Source organism: Populus euphratica, unplaced genomic scaffold (assembly GCF_000495115.2).
Source record: "Populus euphratica unplaced genomic scaffold, PopEup_1.0 scaffold1149.1, whole genome shotgun sequence".
Lineage (NCBI taxonomy): Eukaryota > Viridiplantae > Streptophyta > Magnoliopsida > Malpighiales > Salicaceae > Populus > Populus euphratica.
In genome coordinates this window covers 30,001-48,595 of record NW_011501002.1, presented here as the reverse complement: position 1 = coordinate 48,595, position 18,595 = coordinate 30,001, and the positions used below count along the sequence as shown (strand labels likewise).

The 18,595-nt window shown below is 33.3% G+C and overlaps 2 long non-coding RNA genes across 2 annotated transcripts in view; one reads left to right on the top strand and one right to left on the bottom strand.

Moving 5' to 3' along the window:
* The first annotated feature begins 3,759 nt into the window (after positions 1-3,759).
* Positions 3,760-18,595, top strand: part of LOC105117010 (uncharacterized) — a 25,798-nt gene continuing 10,962 nt past the window's right edge. The window contains exons 1-2 of the long non-coding RNA XR_840657.1: positions 3,760-3,771; positions 16,969-16,979. This is a non-coding gene — a long non-coding RNA (uncharacterized LOC105117010). The remainder of the gene's footprint in view (positions 3,772-16,968; positions 16,980-18,595) is intronic.
* The window catches only part of LOC105117014 (uncharacterized), a 31,419-nt gene continuing 28,082 nt past the window's right edge, over positions 15,259-18,595 (bottom strand). Inside the window, exon 3 of the long non-coding RNA XR_840662.1 lies at positions 15,259-15,268. This is a non-coding gene — a long non-coding RNA (uncharacterized LOC105117014). The remainder of the gene's footprint in view (positions 15,269-18,595) is intronic.

Genomic DNA, 18,595 nt, shown 5'->3' with positions numbered 1-18,595 from the left:
ACAGATTCGGACTTCATCATTGTTGCTACAATTTGCACTTGAAAATGGCCTTATTAAATCTTGGCTCCATATAAAAGTTGTAGGCCTATGTCTTACCTTTTCATCCATATAAAATAGATCTAAATCCGTGATCTACAGCTCCAGATATGACCCAATTACCGAATAGTGTTCAGGTTTGGACTGCACTAACATCTCTTTTCTAAGTTTGGCCATCTCTTTGTCCTTTCAATTTTAGTTCTTAAACTTATCAATCAATCCTTTCATTTATATGATAGGCCTATATTTAAAATGAATATTTACCATAAATTAAAGGTGTCTTATATTATTATATATGTTAGTATAAAACATGCTTTAGTTAAGGAGTTATTAATACTTCAAGTGCAAAATGATGATATAAAACCTTGATAAAAATGCACTTTTAAATACTAATCACACCCCTCAACCAGTTTATTACTAGTCCCTAGTAATCAAAGCATTAGAAAAACAATTTGCAAATTCCACAAAGCAAGGTATTCATCATTCAACTTCCATTAAGTTATCTAGATAAACAAACTCTCATTAAATTTATATATCTGTTCAATAACTTTTAAATAAAATATTAATAAACCTTTCTTTTATGCTTAATATATCAACACATAGTTATGGGGCTTTACTTGGAAGAAAACAAAATTCTTGTTCTAATGTTTAAGGTTAACTTCCTTAGGTTGGGATTTTTATCTTTTTTTTTTAAATATATATACATGTAACTTAAAATACAATACATATTTAACCCATGTAATGAGCTTTAAGCTAATAACTCCCAGACCAATTGGTCTTAGGGCATTAGGTGTTAAGACACTCCTACGAGTTTAATAACTCGGGTTGCAGTACTAATACGTAGATAGTGCAATGTTTGATTCTCTTACGCTTTTCTCCTCAACCCATGTAACAAGCATTAGGTCAATAACTCCCAAATCAATTGACTTTAGGGTATTAAGTATTAAGACACCCCTTCGGGCTTAATGGCTTAGGTTAGGAAGGCTACGAAACCAAACTTATCTACATTTTTATTATCTATATTTTTTTCTTTTTCTTTTTTTATTTTTTTTCAAATTATATACTATCCCTTTCCTTTAGTTCTTACCTTTAATAAAAGAACATAAATAATGTAATAATCTAATTATAACCTATAATCATATGTTAAAGTGTGTGTTTGAAAATTAAGGTTTAAAAATACATGTTAAAAGAGGATATGAGTAAAATTAAGTGATAACAATGAGAGAGTTTGTAAACCTTAATATTTCAAGAAGTATTATGATAGATCTTGTTAAGAATGGTTACCAAGATGCATCTCAAGAGTCACTTTAACAAAAGAGCTCATTCACTCTACCATCTAGTAACAACAATTTTGCACATGCTTTATGAAATAGAAAACATAGTCAGTTAAATTTTTTTGTCAACTACTACCCTCTCCCTCCAACCAAAACAAGACATTGTCCTTAATATCCTAACATAGAAAGATAGAGTATAAAAGACATCACTTAAAATAACAAACACTGACAATCCTGAAACATACTTAAACAAATAAAATAAACAACAAAACACAATAATAAAAGAAAAGGACACAAAGATTCACAAATAAAGACTCAAATCTAATCTAAGTGACACGACTAAAAGATTGATGTCTTCTCTCAAGTGTAGGAGTGTCGAAGTAATAAATAACCCGGCAAAACCAGGGTCGAACCACAGGGAGGTTAAATGTATAAATTATAGATGACAATAACAATAATAACAACAATAACAACAACAACAACAACAACAACAACAATAATAATAATAATAGAAGTAGTACTAGTAGTAATACTAATAATAATAATAATAATAATAAAGAAAAAGAAGGAGAAGTAATAATAAAGAAAGAGAAGAAGAAGAAGATGAAGAAGATGAGAACTTCGAGATAGAATATTAATGTAAGGATTAAACAATGATAATAACAAATGTCAAGGTTAGAGATTCCACGAATGGTATGTCAAACAAGTATAGTATAAACTCTTATTATTTAATTGGAAACCACACATAAAGGAGGTTCCAATCAGATTATAAATTGTTAACATGATTACATTAGTCATCTTATTCAATTAATGTTAATACTTGTAAATCTCGTCAAGCATTCATGATTATAACTTATGTTAACAACAAATCAAATTCCTTTCATAGCTCAGGTGTTGGTTATACTATACCGTATGGGCTACTGATTAATACTTAAAAGTGCATTCTCATTAAGGATTTATGTCATCATATTGCACCTAAAGTATCATTAAATTCCCTAACAAAAGCATGTTTTATATTAGCAAGTCTAAAAATATAATATACCTTTAATTCATGGTAAATGTTCATCCTAAATGCAGGTCTATCACATAAATAAAAGGATTGATTGATGAGTTTAAGGATTGAAATTGAAAGGATAAAAAGAAGGCCAAACTTAGCAAAGTGTTGCTGGTGCATTCCAAACTCGAACACCGTTCAGTAATTTGATCATATCTGGAGCTGTAGATATCAGATTTATGTTCATTTTATATCGATGGAAAGGTAAGACATAGACCTACAACTTTCATATGAAGTCAAAGACTCAGTTCTGCCGTTTTCAAGCCCAAATCTTCGCAACAAAGAAGACGTCGAAAGCTGTCCTGCAACTCAAGCACTATTCGGTTTTTGGCTCATATCTTGAGTTCTAGAAGTCCAAATGAGCTCTGGTTTTTTTTGTTGGAAAGCTGAGACAATTGCCCACAACTTTCACAATTCAGTTGGCTATAATTCTGATGTGAGCAATGACGTTTTGGCCAGCCAACAATATCAAAAATCAGCCCACAATATCAAAAAAACAGCAGCCATTAATGTCAAAAACCAGCCACCAAATCAATGGATGCCCACCAATTCTTCAATCAATCAATAGTTCTGAAACTTAGCCTATAAAAGGAGGCATTGTCCATGTATTTAGTCATATTAATTTTCAGATCAAAGTTATCTTCTTGCTTTCTCTCTACATCTTTGTAATGTTCAAGTTTTCTTTTATGCTATAGTAATCTCTTGTTTATGCTCTTTTATTTCCTTTCCGATACTTAGTTAGCTTATATTATGTTTATGTTCTTATATTGTTTATTTATGTTTTTCTCCTTCTTAATGTTTAGCTAAGTTAATTATGTCAAGGTGAAAAGGTTTCTCTAATGGTGTTAGAATAGGTATAATATAAACTCAACATGAGCTTTAAATGTTTATATCCAAGAAAGATTATTATTAACATGTTTTATCTTTTTATCTTACTAATTCTTAATACCTTGCTTATTAAATGGTTAATTTAAATTTGTGTTGTATAATATTTGGTACATCAAATGCTTGATCCTTCATAGTTTTCGGCCGACATCGTTATTATGATAGGAACTTGATTTGTTGTTAACATAAACTAGCAACATGAATGCTTGATGATATTTATAAGTATGGTATTACTTAGATAAGATAATTAATATGATCATGTTAGTAATTTATAATGAGCTAATAACGAGAAATCATCCGATTAGAACCTCCTTTATGTGTAGTTTCTAGTTGAGTAATAAAAAGAGTTTATATTATATTTATTAGAAATACCATTAGTCAATCCTATAACCTTGACATATGTTTTGTTATTGTTTAATCCTTACATCAATATCATATCCCAAAACTTTCTTCAACTCTTTTTCTATTATTATTCTCTTCAACTCTTTTTCTTTATTTGTAATTTATATAATTCACCTCCCTGTGGTTCGACCCCGGTCTTGCCGGGTTATTTTACTTTGACACTCCTGCACTTGGGATAAGACATCAACTCTTTGATCGTGTCAAGTTTTTGGCGTCGTTGCCGGGGAGGTAAGTTATTGTATAAATTAAATATTTTATTTTATTTTATTTTCACTTTTATTTGTTTTTCTAATTGTTGTTTCTTTTTCTTTTTCTTTTTTTTCTTTTCTTTTCTTTTGTATTTGCATGAGAGTTTGGACACGTACATTAAGTGGTAGACTTTCTAGAAAATCATCATTTTCTTTAGAAAACATGGCCGAAGAAGATAACCAATCAATTCATAATGAGAATAATGAGAATAATGAGAATAATCGTGTTAGAACACTTAGAGATCATATGAATCCAACAAGAACAAGTGCACCATCATGTATTGTTTTTCCTCCTGATGCATCTCATTTTAATTTTAAGCCAGGTATTATTCAACTTTTACCCACTTTTCATGGCTTAGAATTAGAAAATCCATACTTGCACTTAAGAGAATTTGAAGAAGTTTGTAACACTTATAATGACTTAAATTGTAGCATGAACACCATCAGATTAAAGCTTTTTCCTTTTTCGTTAAAAGATAAAGCTAAAACATGGCTACAAAATATTAGGTCAGGATCCATTCATGTTTGGGATGAAATGCAACAACAATTTTTAAAGAAATTTTTCCCTTCTCATAGAACAAACTCTTTCAAAAGACAAATCACCACTTTTACTGAAAAACCAGGAGAAACATTTTACAAATGTTGGGATAGATATAAAGACTTGCTTAATACCTGTCCTCATCATGGTTTTGAAACATGGAGATTGGTTTCACAATTTTATGAAGGGTTAACACCTAAAGATAGGCAAATGGTGGAATTGATGTGCAATGGAACTTTTGAAGATAAAGACCCTGATGAAGCAATGGAGTACTTAGACTTGCTAGCTGAAAATGCTCAAAATTGGGACACCACAAGTACTTGTGAGGCACTAGGTAAAACTCAACCTCATACATCTAATGGAGGCATGCATAGCCTTAGGGAAGATCATGACCTTCAAGCTAAATTTGCATCTTTAGCTAGAAAAGTTGAGGCACTAGAATTAAAAAAGAGTGGTCAATTAAAATCTGTTCAAGAAATTGTGTGTCAAATTTGTGAAACCAATGAACACTCAACCAACGATTGTCCAACCTTGCCTTCTTTTAAGGAATGTCTCCATGAACAAGCCCATGCTTTAAACAGTTTCCAAAGGCCTAACCACAACCCATACTCCCAAACATACAACCCTGGTTGGAGGAATCACCCAAATTTCAGTTGGAAGAGTGAGAACAACAATGCACAAACTTCACAACCACCATTTCAAACACAACATAATTTTCAAAATTCTCATGGATATGCACCTCCTTATATTCCCCCTCCTAGAAGAAATATTGAGGAAACATTACATGCATTCATTGAAAAGCAAGAGACAATCAACACTCAAAATGCTTAAACCATGACTGATTTGAAAGATACTCTTGCAAAGTTCATATCTGCTCTCAGTTTTCAGGAGAAAGGTAAGTTTCCATCTCAACCCCAGCAAAATCCCAAGGGGCAATACAATTCAAGTACAAGCAGTTCTGGAAGCCAACATCTGGATCAAGTCAAATCAGTCACTACTCTCCGCAGTGGTAAGGTTATTAAAAAACCTATTCTTGAACCTTGTGAGAAAGAAGATGAGTTAGTCTCCAAGGGTAAGGAAATGGTTGAACCTGATCATTGCAAGGAAGAGACTGATTCCCCACCAGCACTTCCATTTCCTCATGCCATGACTAAACAAAGGAAAGTCAATCACAATTCTGAAATCTTTGAAACTTTCAAACAGGTAAGGATTAATATACCTTTGCTAGATGCTATTAAATAGGTACCATCTTATGCTAAATTTTTGAAAGATCTATGCACTGTAAAGAGAAAATTGAATGTGAAAAAGAAAGCCTTCTTAGCCGAACAAGTAAGTGCCATTCTTCAGAATAATAATGCTTTGAAATATAAAGACCCTGGTTGTCCTACAATTTCTTGCTTTATTGGAGAACATAAAATTGACAGAGCTTTACTTGATCTTGGAGCTAGTGTGAATTTACTTCCATATTCGGTTTTTCAAAGTCTAAATCTCGGTGAGTTAAAACCTACTTCTGTTACTCTTTTACTTGCTGATAGATCTATAAAAATGCCTAGAGGAATAGTTGAAGATGTGTTAGTACAAGTTGATAAATTCATCTTTCATGTGGATTTTATTGTCTTGGATACACAACCTGTTGAAGCATGCAATTCAATTCCTGTTATTTTAGGACGTCCATTTCTTGCAACTTCTAATGCATTGATTAATTGTAGGAATGGAGTGATGAAGTTATCTTTTGGAAACATGACATTAAAAATGAATGTTTTTAACATTTGCAAGCAACCTGGAGATGATAATGATTTACAGGAAGTAGATTTTATTGAAAAAATAATTTATGATCAATTTGAAAATTCTTCCAATGAAACTGAGTTTAATGAATCTGAAGATTTGCAAATGGTTTGTTTTCAGGAAGAATCAAAGGCAAATATTTGGAGACCAAAAATTGAGGAATTGTCACCACGATCAATTGGGTCCATACCTTCAAGTGTTCAACCACCAAAACCCGATTTGAAGCCATTGCCATGTAATCTCAAATACTCATTTTTGGGAGAAAATGAAACTTTTCCGGTAATAATTTCTTCCAAACTTAATGTTCATCAAGAAGGTAAGTTATTACAAACTCTAAAAATGCACAAAAATGCATTAGGATGGACCATAGCTGACATAAAAGGAATTAGTCCTTTGATTTGCACACACAAGATTTATTTGGAGGAAAATGCTAAACCCTCTAGAGAAATGCAACGAAGGCTTAATCCTAATATGAAAGAAGTAGTGAGGAATGAAGTCATTAAACTTCTAGATAATGGAATCATTTATCCTATTTCTGATAGCAAATAGGTAAGTCCTACCCAAGTTGTACCTAAAAAGTCTGGAGTTACTGTGATAACAAATGAGAAAAATGAGTTAATTCCAACGAGGACTATTACTGGTTGGCGCATGTGCATTGACTATAGGAAACTTAATTCAATGACTAAAAAAGATCACTGACACGACGAAAAGATTGATGTCTTCTCCCAAGTGCAGGAGTGTCGAAGTAATAAATAACCCGGCAAGACCGGGGTCGAACCACAGGGAGGTTATTTGTACAAATTATAAATAACAATAATACAACAACAATAACAATAACAATAACAACAACAACAACAATAATAGTAATAATAATAATAATAATAATAATAATAGTAATAGTAATAGTAATAGTAGTAATAAAGAAAGAGAAGAAGAAGAAGATGATGGGAACTTGGAGATGGAAAATTAATGTAAGGATTAAACAATAATAATAACAAATGTCAAGGTTAGAGGTTCCACTAATGGTATATCAAACAAGTATAGTATAAACTCTTATTATTGAATTGGAAACCACACACAAAGGAGGTTCCAATCAGATTATATATTGTTAACATGATTACATTAGTCATCTTATTCAATTAATGCTAATACTTGTAAATCTCGTCAAGCATTCATGATTATAACTTATGTTAACAACAAATCAAGTTCCTTTCATAGCTCAGGTGTCGGTTATACCATACATTATGGGCTATGAAAGTGTCAAGCATTTGTTGTACCAAGTGTTATACAACATAAATCAAGATTAGTCATTTAACAAGCAAAGTATTAAAGAGTGAACAAGATAACAAATATAAAACATGTTAGTATCAAACATTAAAGTCCATATTAAGTTTACATTATACTTATTCTTACACCATTAGTGTAACCTTTTCACCTTGACATAACTAACTTAGCTAGACATAATGAAAGAAAGCAAAATAGATAAACAAAATAAGAACATAAAAGTTAACTAAGTAAAGGAAAGGAAATGAAAGGCATAAACTTAATATTAATGAAAGCAAAACATAAACATTACAAAAAATACAAAGAGAGAAAGGAAGAGCATGATCTTGATCTGAAAACCAAGATGCCTAAATGCATGGCAAATGCCTCCTTTTATAGGCCAAAATTGGGAACTATTGATTTGATGACTAATTGATAAGTGGGTGGCCAACTTTTGACTTGGTGACAATCCTTATCTTCTCTTGTCTGCCCAAAACGTCATTGATAACGTCAAAACTGGAGCCAGTTGCAAACACGAAAGTTGTAGGCAATTGTCTCAGCTTTCTTGTGTAAAAAGTTCAGCTCATTTGGACTTCTAGAACTCCAGATATGGCCAAAATACCGAACAGTGCTCGGGTTGGAAGACAGATTTGGGCTTCTTTGTTGTTGCTACAATTTGGACTTGTAAATGGCCTTTTTAGATCTTAAGCTCCATATGAAAGTTGTAGGCCTATGTCTTACCTTTCCATCCATATAAATTGGACCTAAATCTGAGATATATAGCTCCAGATATGACCCAATTACCGAACAGTGTTCCGATTTGAATTGCACCGACATCTCTTTTCTAAGTTTGGCCATCTCTTTATCCTTGCAATTTATGTTCTTAAAGTCATCAATCAATCCTTTCATTCATGTGATAGGCCTGCATTAAAAATAGACATTTACCACAAATTAAAGGTATCTTATATTATTAGATATATTATTATAAAACATGCTTTGGTTAAGGAGTTATTGATACTTCAAGTGCAAAATGATGATATAAAACCATGATAAAAATGCACTTTTAAGTACTAATCACACCCCCGAACCAGCTTATTACTAGTCCCTAGTAATCAAAGCGTTAAATAGAAAAACAATTTGCAAATTCCACAAAGCAAGGTATTCATCATTTAACTTCCATTAATCTATCCAGATAAACAAACTCTCATTAAATTTATATATCTGCTCAATACCACTTAACAAGATATTAATAAACCTTTCTTTTGTGCTCAATGTATCAACACATAATTATGGGGCTTTTCTTGGAATAAAACAAAAATTTTGTTCTAATGTTTAAGGTTAACTTCCTTGGGTTGGGATTACTATTTTTGTCTTCTTTTTTTTTTCTTCTTTTTTTTTTAACTCTATATACATATACTTTAAAAACATCATGCATCTTTAACCCATGTAACGAGCTTTCAGCTAATGACTCCCAGACCAGTTGGTCTTAGGGCATTAGGTGTTAAGACACCCCTACGAGCTTAGTAACTCGGGTCGCAGATACTGATATGTAGATAGTGCAATGTTTGATTCCCTTAAGCTTTTCTCCTCAACCCATGTAACAAGCGTTGGGCCAATAGCTCCCAAGTCAGTTGACTTTAGGGTATTAGGTGTTAAAACACCCCTTCGGGCTTAATTGCTTAGGTTACGGAGGCTACGAAATCAAACTTATCTACATTTTTATTATCATCATTTTTTTCTTTTTTTCTTTTTTTTTTTCTTTTTTTTTTCATGTTTTTTTTTTTTTAATTATATACAATCCCTTTCCCTTAGTTGTTACCTTTAACAAAAGAACATAAATAATGTAATAATCCAATATGCAACCCACAATCATATGTTAAAGTGTGTGTGTGTAAATTAAGGTTTAAGAATACATGTTAAATAAGTATGTGAGCAGAATTAAGTGATAACAATGCGAGAGTTTGTAAATCTGAATATTTCAGGAAGTATTATAATAGACCTTGTTAAGAATGGTTACTAAGATGCGTCTCAAGAGTCGCTTTAACAAAAGAACTCCTTTACTCTGCCATCCTAGTAACAACAATTATGCACATGCTTTATGAAATGAAAAACAATTTTTTTTTTTTATCAACTACTACCCTCTCCCCCCAACCAAAACAAGACATTGTCCTCAATGTTCTAAGGTAGAAAGATAGAGTATAAAAGATATCACCTGAAATAACGAACACTGACAAAACCTGAAACACACTGAAACAAAAATAAGAAATAACAAAACACAATAATAAAACCAAAAGACACAAGGTTTTACAAACAAAAAAAATTCAAATCGTAGTTGTGATTGTGGCTCACATCTTCCCTTGGTTTTACGTCCAAGAACAGCTTAAACGCCCTCAATGGGTCGGGGATAGGCTTCCCATCCAGTTTTCTTAAAAAATGGCAAACATGGTCTTTTTTAGTCAGATTCCCAAGACTATGCCAAGTATGTTCTTTATAAAAATGGGTTCATAAGTCATGAATTGCACGATGCTTATCTCGACTATGATGAGATTTAAGAGTCAATAGAAGATTATCTAAAGACTCTCTATGTTTTGAAATAAATCCCACCTTCTGACAATTTTCACAGTTTTTGCGGAATGCATCTGACTCCTTGAATATGATGGGCGAGTAAAATCCACTTTGTAAGATTTCTACAATCCTCTTTTTTGATGAGAAATGACCTCCATATGCCTTAGAGTGACAAAATTTAATGAAATTACTTACCTCATTGTCGAGAATGCATTTTTTAAATATTTCATCAGGACAATAATTGAATAAGTAAGGGTCATCCCAACAAAAAGTTTGCTCATTGCTCAAACATTTTCTTTTATCTTCAATACTCCAGTGAGCTGGCAAAAATCCTGAAGCAAGAAAATTGATATTTTTAGCAAACCAAGGCATTGAACTAAGAGAAAGTAGAGATTTATCAGGAAAGTAATCATCGATTGGTGTGATGTCGGGTGTCGAATCTGTTGTCACTTTTGATAAAAGATTCGCATCAACCTTTTCGATGCCTTTTTCATCCTCGATTTCTTCCTGATTGGTCATGGCATGAGAAAATGGAAGTGCTGGCGGAGAATCAGTCGTTTCTTTGCAATTTTCAGATTCAACCCCTTCCGTTCTCTTAGAAATTGACTCATCATCTTTCTCATAAGGTTCAAGAGAGGGTTTTTCAATAACCTTACCACTGCGTAGAGTAGTGACTGATTTGACTTGATCCATGTGTTGGCTTCTGGAACTACTTGCATTTGCATTGTATTGCCCCTTAGGATTTTGTTGTGGTTGAGATGGAAACTTACCTTTCTCTTGGAAACTGAGAGCAGATGTTAATTTTGCAAGAGTATCTTTAAAATCTGTCATATTTTGAGCAAGTTGAGTGTTGATTGTCTCTTGCTTTTCAATGAATGCATACAAAGTTTCCTCAAACTTTCTTGTAGGAGATGGAGCATAAGGAGGTGCATATCTATGATAATTTTGGAAATTATGGTGTGCTTGGAACTGTGGTGGTGAAGTTTGTGCATTGTCACTCTTCCAACTGAAATTCAGGTGATTTCTCCAACCAGGATTGTATGTTTGTGAGTATGGGTTATGGTTGGGCCTTTGGAAACTATTTAAAGCATGAGCTTGTTCATGGAGACATTTCTTAAAAGAAGGCAAGGTTGGACAGTTATTGGTTAAGTGTTCATTTGTTTCACAGATTTGACACACAATGTTTTCAACAGAGTTTAATTGACCACTCTTTTTCAATTCTAGTGCCTCGACTTTTCTAGCTAAAGATGCAAATTTGGCTTGAAGGTCATGATCTTCCCTAAGGTTGTACATACCTCCACTAGATGTATGAGGTTGAGTTTTACTCGATGCCTCATATGTTCCCGCGGTGTCCCAATTTTGAGCATTTTCAGCTAACAAGTCTAAGTACTCCATTGCTTCATTAGGGTCTTTATCTTCAGAAGTTCCATTGCACATCAATTCAACCATTTGCCTATCTTTAGGTGTTAACCCTTCATAGAAATGTGAAACCAATCTCCATGTTTCAAAACCATGATGAGGGCAAGTACTAAGCAAGTCTCGATACCTATCCCAACATTTGTAAAATGTTTCTCCTGGTTTTTGAGTGAAAGTGGTGATTTGTCTCTTGAAAGAGTTTGTTCTATGAGATGGGAAAAACTTCTTTAAAAATTGTTGTTGCATTTCATCCCAAGCACGAATGGATCCTGGTCTTAAATTTTGTAGCCATGTTTTAGCTTTATCTTTTAATGAAAAAGGAAAAAGCTTTAATCTGATGGTGTTCATGCTACAATTTAAATTATTATAGGTGTTGCAGACCTCCTCAAATTCTCTTAAATGCAAGTATGGATTTTCCAATTCTAAACCATGAAAAGAAGGTAAAAGTTGAATAATGTCTGGTTTAAAATTAAAATGAGATGCATCGGGAGGAAAAACTATACATGATGGTGCACTTGTTCTTGTGGGATTCATGTGGTCTCTAAGTGTTCTAGCACGATTATTCTCATTATTTTCATTATGAAGTGATTGATTATCTTCTTCGGCCATATTTTCTGAAAATGATGAGTATACCCTACAAAGTCTACCACTTGATGTACGTGACCACACTCTCATGCACGTGTAGAAATAGAATAAAAGGAAAAAGAAAACAAAAGAAGAAGAAACAAGAGAAAAGAAACAAAGTTATATACAATAAAAGTGAAAAGAGAAAATAAAATAAATATTATAATTTATACAAGAACTTACCTCCCCGGCAACGGCGCCAAAAACTTGACACGACTAAAAGGTTGATAAATTCATCTTTCCTGTGGATTTTATTGTCTTGGATACACAACCTGTTGAAGCATGCAATTCAATTCCTGTTATTTTAGGACGTCCATTTCTTGCAACTTCTAATGCATTGATTAATTGTCGGAATAGAGTGATGAAGTTATCTTTTGGAAACATGACATTAAAAATGAATGTTTTTAACATTTGCAAGCAACCTAGAGATGATAATAATTTACAAGAAGTAGATTTTATTGAAAAAATAATTTATGATCAATTTGAAAATTCTTCCAATGAAACTGAGTTTAATGAATCTGAAGATTTGCAAATGGTTTGTTTTCAGGAAGAATCAAAGGCAAATATTTGGAGACCAAAAATTGAGGAATTGCCACCACAATCAATTGGGTCCATACCTTCAAGTGTTCAACCACCAAAACCCGATTTGAAGCCATTGCCATGTAATCTCAAATACTTATTTTTGGGAGAAAATGAAACTTTCCCGGTAATAATTTCTTCCAAACTTAATGTTCATCAAGAAGGTAAGTTATTACAAACTCTAAAAATGCACAAAAATGCATTAGGATGGACCATAGCTGACATAAAAGGAATTAGTCCTTTGATTTGCACACACAAGATTTATTTGGAGGAAAATGCTAAACCCTCTAGAGAAATGCAACGAAGGCTTAATCCTAATATGAAAGAAGTTGTGAGGAATGAAGTCATTAAACTTCTAGATAATGGAATCATTTATCCTATTTCTGATAGCAAATGGGTAAGTCCTACCCAAGTTGTACCTAAAAAGTCTAGAGTTACTGTGATAACAAATGAGAAAAATGAGTTAATTCCAACGAGGACTATTACTGGTTGGCGCATGTGCATTGACTATAGGAAACTCAATTCAATGACTAGAAAAGATCACTTTCCTTTACCTTTCATGGATCAAATTCTAGAAAGAGTTGCAGGTCATGAATTTTATTGTTTTCTAGATGGTTATTCAGGTTACAACCAAATTGAAATTGCATTTGAAGATCAAGAGAAAACTACTTTCACATGTCCATTTGGTACATTTGCATACCGAAGGATGCCTTTTGGATTATGTAATGCACCAGCCACGTTTCAAAGATGCATGCTTAGCATATTCAGTGATATGGTTGAACATTTTCTTGAGATATTTATGGATGATTTTTCTGTTTTTGGTGATTCATTTGATAATTGTTTAACTAATTTGGAAAAGGTTTTGAACAGGTGTGAAGAGAAGAATCTTGTGTTGAATTGGGAAAAATGTCATTTTATGGTAACAAACGACATTGTACTTGGTCACATTGTTTCATCAATAGGAATTGAGGTTGATAAATCTAAAATTGAGTTAATTGCCAACTTGCCAACACCAAAATCTGTTAAAAATGTTAGATCATTTTTAGGACATGCTGGTTTTTATAGAAGGTTTATCAAAGATTTTAGTATAATATCTAAGCCATTGTGTAACCTTCTAACAAAGGATAATGTTTTTGAATGGACTGAATATTGTGAAGAAGCCTTTGTTAAACTTAAAAACCTGCTTACATCTGCTCCTGTTATTCAACCTCCTGATTGGTCATTACCTTTTGAAATAATGTGTGATGCTAGTGATTATGCCGTGGGTGCTGTTTTAGGACAAAGAAAAGATAAGAAACCCTATGTCATTTACTATGCAAGTAAAACTTTAAATAGTGCTCAAATAAATTACACAACCACTAAAAAAGAATTACTTGCTGTAGTATTTGCGTGTGAAAAATTCAGATCTTATCTTGTTGGCTCACCTGTTATTGTTTTTAGCGATCATGCAGCGTTGAAATATCTTCTTTCCAAGAAGGATTCTAAAGCTAGATTGGTGCGGTGGATTTTGTTACTTCAAGAATTCGATATCACAATCAAGGATAAGAAAGGCACCGAAAATGTTGTCGCGGATCATTTGTCAAGATTGGCAACTGATTCAAAATCTGACATCACACCAATCGATGACTACTTTCCTGATGAATCTTTACTTTCTGTCACTACAATGCCTTAGTTTGCTAATATTGTTAATTTTCTTGTTTCAGGACATTTGCCAGCGCATTGGGGCACTCAAGACAAAAGAAAGTTCTTGAACGAAGTGAAGAACTTTTATTGGGATGACCCTTATTTATTCAAATATTGTCCTGATCAAATATTTCGAAGATGCATTCCTGACAATGAGGTAAGTAATGTCATTAAATTTTGTCATTCTGAGGCATGTGGAGGTCATTTTTCGTCAAAAAAGACAGCCGCAAAAATCTTACAATGTGGATTTTATTGGCCCACCATGTTCAAGGACACGCATGCATTTTGCAAATCTTGTGAAAATTGTCAAAAGTTAGGATCTCTTTCAAAACGTCACATGATGCCTTTAAGTACTATTCTTGTCATTGAAATCTTTGACTGCTGGGGTATAGATTTTATGGGTCCATTTCCTCCATCATTTGGTTTTGTGTACATATTAGTCGCAGTAGACTATGTTTCAAAATGGATAGAAGCAATTCCAAGTCGTAGCAATGATCATAAAACAGTCATTAAGTTTTTGAAAGAAAACATTTTAAGTCGATTTGGAATCCCTCGGGCCATGATAAGTGATGGTGGAACACATTTCTGTAACAAGCCATTTGAGTCTTTAATGAAGAAATATGGAATCACACACAAAGTTTCCACCCTTTATCACCCCCAGACAAATGGACAAGTAGAACTTGCTAATAGGGAGATCAAACAAATCTTGGAAAAAACAGTGAATCCTAATCGAAAGGACTGGTCTTTAAGACTTAATGATGCACTTTGGGCCTATCGAACTGCTTTTAAAACATCATTAGGTATGTCACCTTATAGGTTGGTTTATGGAAAACCTTGTCATTTGCCTGTGGAACTTGAATACAAAGCTTATTGGGCTATTAAAGCTTTCAATTCAAACCTGGATGATGCGAGTCAGCTGCGTAAGTTACAAATAAATGAGCTTGAAGAAATAAGAAATGATGCATATGAGAATTCAAAAATTCATAAAGCAAGAATCAAAGACTTTCATGATAAAAGAATCTTGAGAAAAACATTTAATGTTGGTCAAAAAGTTTTGCTTTATAATTCTCAACTCCATTTATTTCCTGGAAAGTTAAGATCAAGATGGAGCGGTCCATTTGTTGTGAAACATGTATATCCTTATGGGGCCTTTGATATTGAGAATCCAAAGAATGGTAATGTTTTCAAGGTCAATGGACATCGTTTGAAAGCTTACTTTGATAATTTTCCTAGTGAAAATGAATCCATTGGTTTGAATGATCCTGTATATGAAGGTTGATTATTTTGTTTTTCTCATATTTTTTTGTGTTTCTTTTTGGTGTGACTTTTGTTTTGCTAGTCTTTCTCCAACCCCGGTCAAATGGCGGATAACGGTACTCCGTGACTTTTAAGTCGGTTCTTTCAGTTTCCCATGATAATTGATATCTCTGTATATATTTGTTCAATTCCTTGTTCCTTCTCTTTTCTTTACATCTCTTCTGCACTTCTCTTTAAAAACAAAACAAAAAATGGACACCACTCTTGAAAAATTGAAAAAGTATTTTCCTGCTCTGCCTTAGAATGCGATTACAAAAATTTACCGTGCTAGGTGTGAAAGATTGAGGTTGTTAATGAACCATGGAATTCCTGAAGATATTCGCTGGATAATTGAAGCAAAGATCCGATTATCAGGTGAGTCTTCCAACTCTTTTATTTCATACATGCTTGGGACAGGTAAAAGCACTTTTGCAAAGAAACGTCGTGCAAGACGACTAAAAGTCTGTCACCGATGTGCCAGATGGACTTGTAATACAAAATGTCATTCTTTAGGAATGGTATCTATAAACCGTGAAGATAAAATACAATTCATTAAGGATGGACTGAGTAAGGAGTCTTTAGATAATCTTCTATTAACTCTTGAGACGCATCCTAGTGGAGATGTGCATCGTGTAATTCATGATTTATGGCCTCATTTTCATAAAGAACATGATCGACTTAGTCTTGGGAATCTGACTGAAAAAGACCCTGTTTGCCAGTTTTTAAGAAAACTGGATGGGAAGCCTATCCCCGACCCATAGAGGGCGTTTAAGCCGTTCTTGGACGTAAAACCAAGGGAAAGCTGTGAGCCACAATCACAACTGCTTGTACATACATTTTTTTATATATATATATATATAATAATAAAATAATACCAATAAATAAATAAATAAATAAAAAAAGAAAGAGAGAGAGAGTAAGACTTCAGCTAGCCTACATATAGGTGGTATGCTTTGCATTTTCAATTGTTCATCTATAAAATCTTCTCTTCCTTCCCATCATTTCTACTCAACCCATTCATTCAGCATATATAGAAGTGTGTAGAAATGGCGAGTTCCTCTGTTTCTAAAATAAAAACTATTTGTGTTTTTGGTGGATCTAGTCCTGGGAAAGAAAAAGAATTTTTAGAATCAGCAAATCATCTTGGTCGCGTACTAGCTGAGAGAAAGATTCATTTAGTCTATGGGGGAGGCAGTCTTGGGTTAATGGGGGGGTGTTTCAATAGCTGCATTTGTAGGAGGCAGTCAAGTTTTGGGGGTTGTCCCTAAAGCTTTAGCCGAAGGGGACATCATTGGAAAAACAATTGGAGAGGAATTACAGGTCTCTACAATGTCTGATAGAATGAATACAATGTTTAACCATGCCGATGCCTTCATTGCCTTACCAGGTGGTCTAGGTACATTGGAAGAGATTTTTCATATTTCCTCTTGGGCCCAACTGAACATTCACCATAAACCTATAGGTTTGTTAAATGTTAATGGTTTTTATGATAATTTGTTGTCTTTTCTTGATCAAGCTGTGGAACAGGAATTTCTAACATCTTCGGCACGACAAATCATAATCTCTGCTGCTACTGCTGAACAATTGATTGACCAACTACAATCTTTCATCCCTGTAATTGATCCCTCCATGAGTCAACTCAATTGGTCAAACATGAAACGCCATAAAAAGCTTAAATTGGATTTGAGCCTTAGTTTGTGAAAAATTGTGTCTTTTGGTTTTATTAATAGCATAATATTTGTGTTTTGTTGTTTCTTATATTTGTTTTAGTGTGTTTCAGGTTTGTCAATAGTCGCTGTTTCAGGTGATATCTTCTACACTCTATCTTTTTGCTTAGAACATTGAGGACAATGTCTCGTTTTGGTTGGGGGGAGAGGGTAGTAGTTGATATTAAAAAAAAAAAAAACACATTATTATTACGTAACTTTATTTTATTTGCAAAACTATTGTTACTAGGATGGCAGAGTAACGGAGGAACTTTAGTGACTCTTGAGACGCATCTTAGTAAACATTCTTAACAAGGTCTATTATAATACTTCTTGAAATATTCAGATTTACAAACTCTTGGATTGTTATCTATAGATTCTGTTTATATGCTCATCTAACAAGTATTGCTAAACCTTCATTTTCACACACACACTCGAACATATGATTGTGGGTTGCACATTGGATTATTACATTATTTGTGTTCTTTTGTTAAAGGTAACAACTAAGGGAAAGGGATAGTATATAATATGCAAAAAACAAAAAAAAAACAAAATAATAATAATAATAATAATAAAAAAAAAACGAAGTAGATAAGTTTGGTTTCGTAGCCTCCTTGACTTAAGCAAATAAGCCCGAAGGGGTGTTTGAACACCTAGTACCCTAAAGTCAACTGACTTGGGAGTTATTGGCCCAGTGCTTGTTACATGGGTTGAGGAGAAAGTTTAAAGGAATCAAACATTGCACTATCTACATATCAGTATTTGCAACCCGAGTTACTAAGCTCGTAGGGGTGTCTCAACACCTGATGCCCTAAGACCAACTGGTCTGGGAGTCATTAGCCGAAAGCTCGTTACATGGGTTCAGGATACATTGTGCTATAAATTCTTGCTTTTTAAAAAAAAAAAAGAAAAAAAGAAAAAAAAAAGAGAAGATAACAATCCCAACCCAAGGAAGTTAACTTTAAACATTAGAACAAAAATTTTGTTTTCTTCCATGAAAAGCTTCATAGCTATGTTTTGATTTATTGAGCACCGAAAGAAGGTTTACTAATAACTTGTTTAAGAGGTATTAAGCAGATATATAAATTTAATGAGAGTTTGTTTATCTGGATAGATTAATAGAAGTTAAATGATGAATGCCTTGCTTTGTGGTATTTGCAAATTATTTTTCTATTTTAATGCTTTGATTACTAGGGACTAGTAATAAGCTGGTTGGGGGGTGTGATTAGTACTTAAAAGTG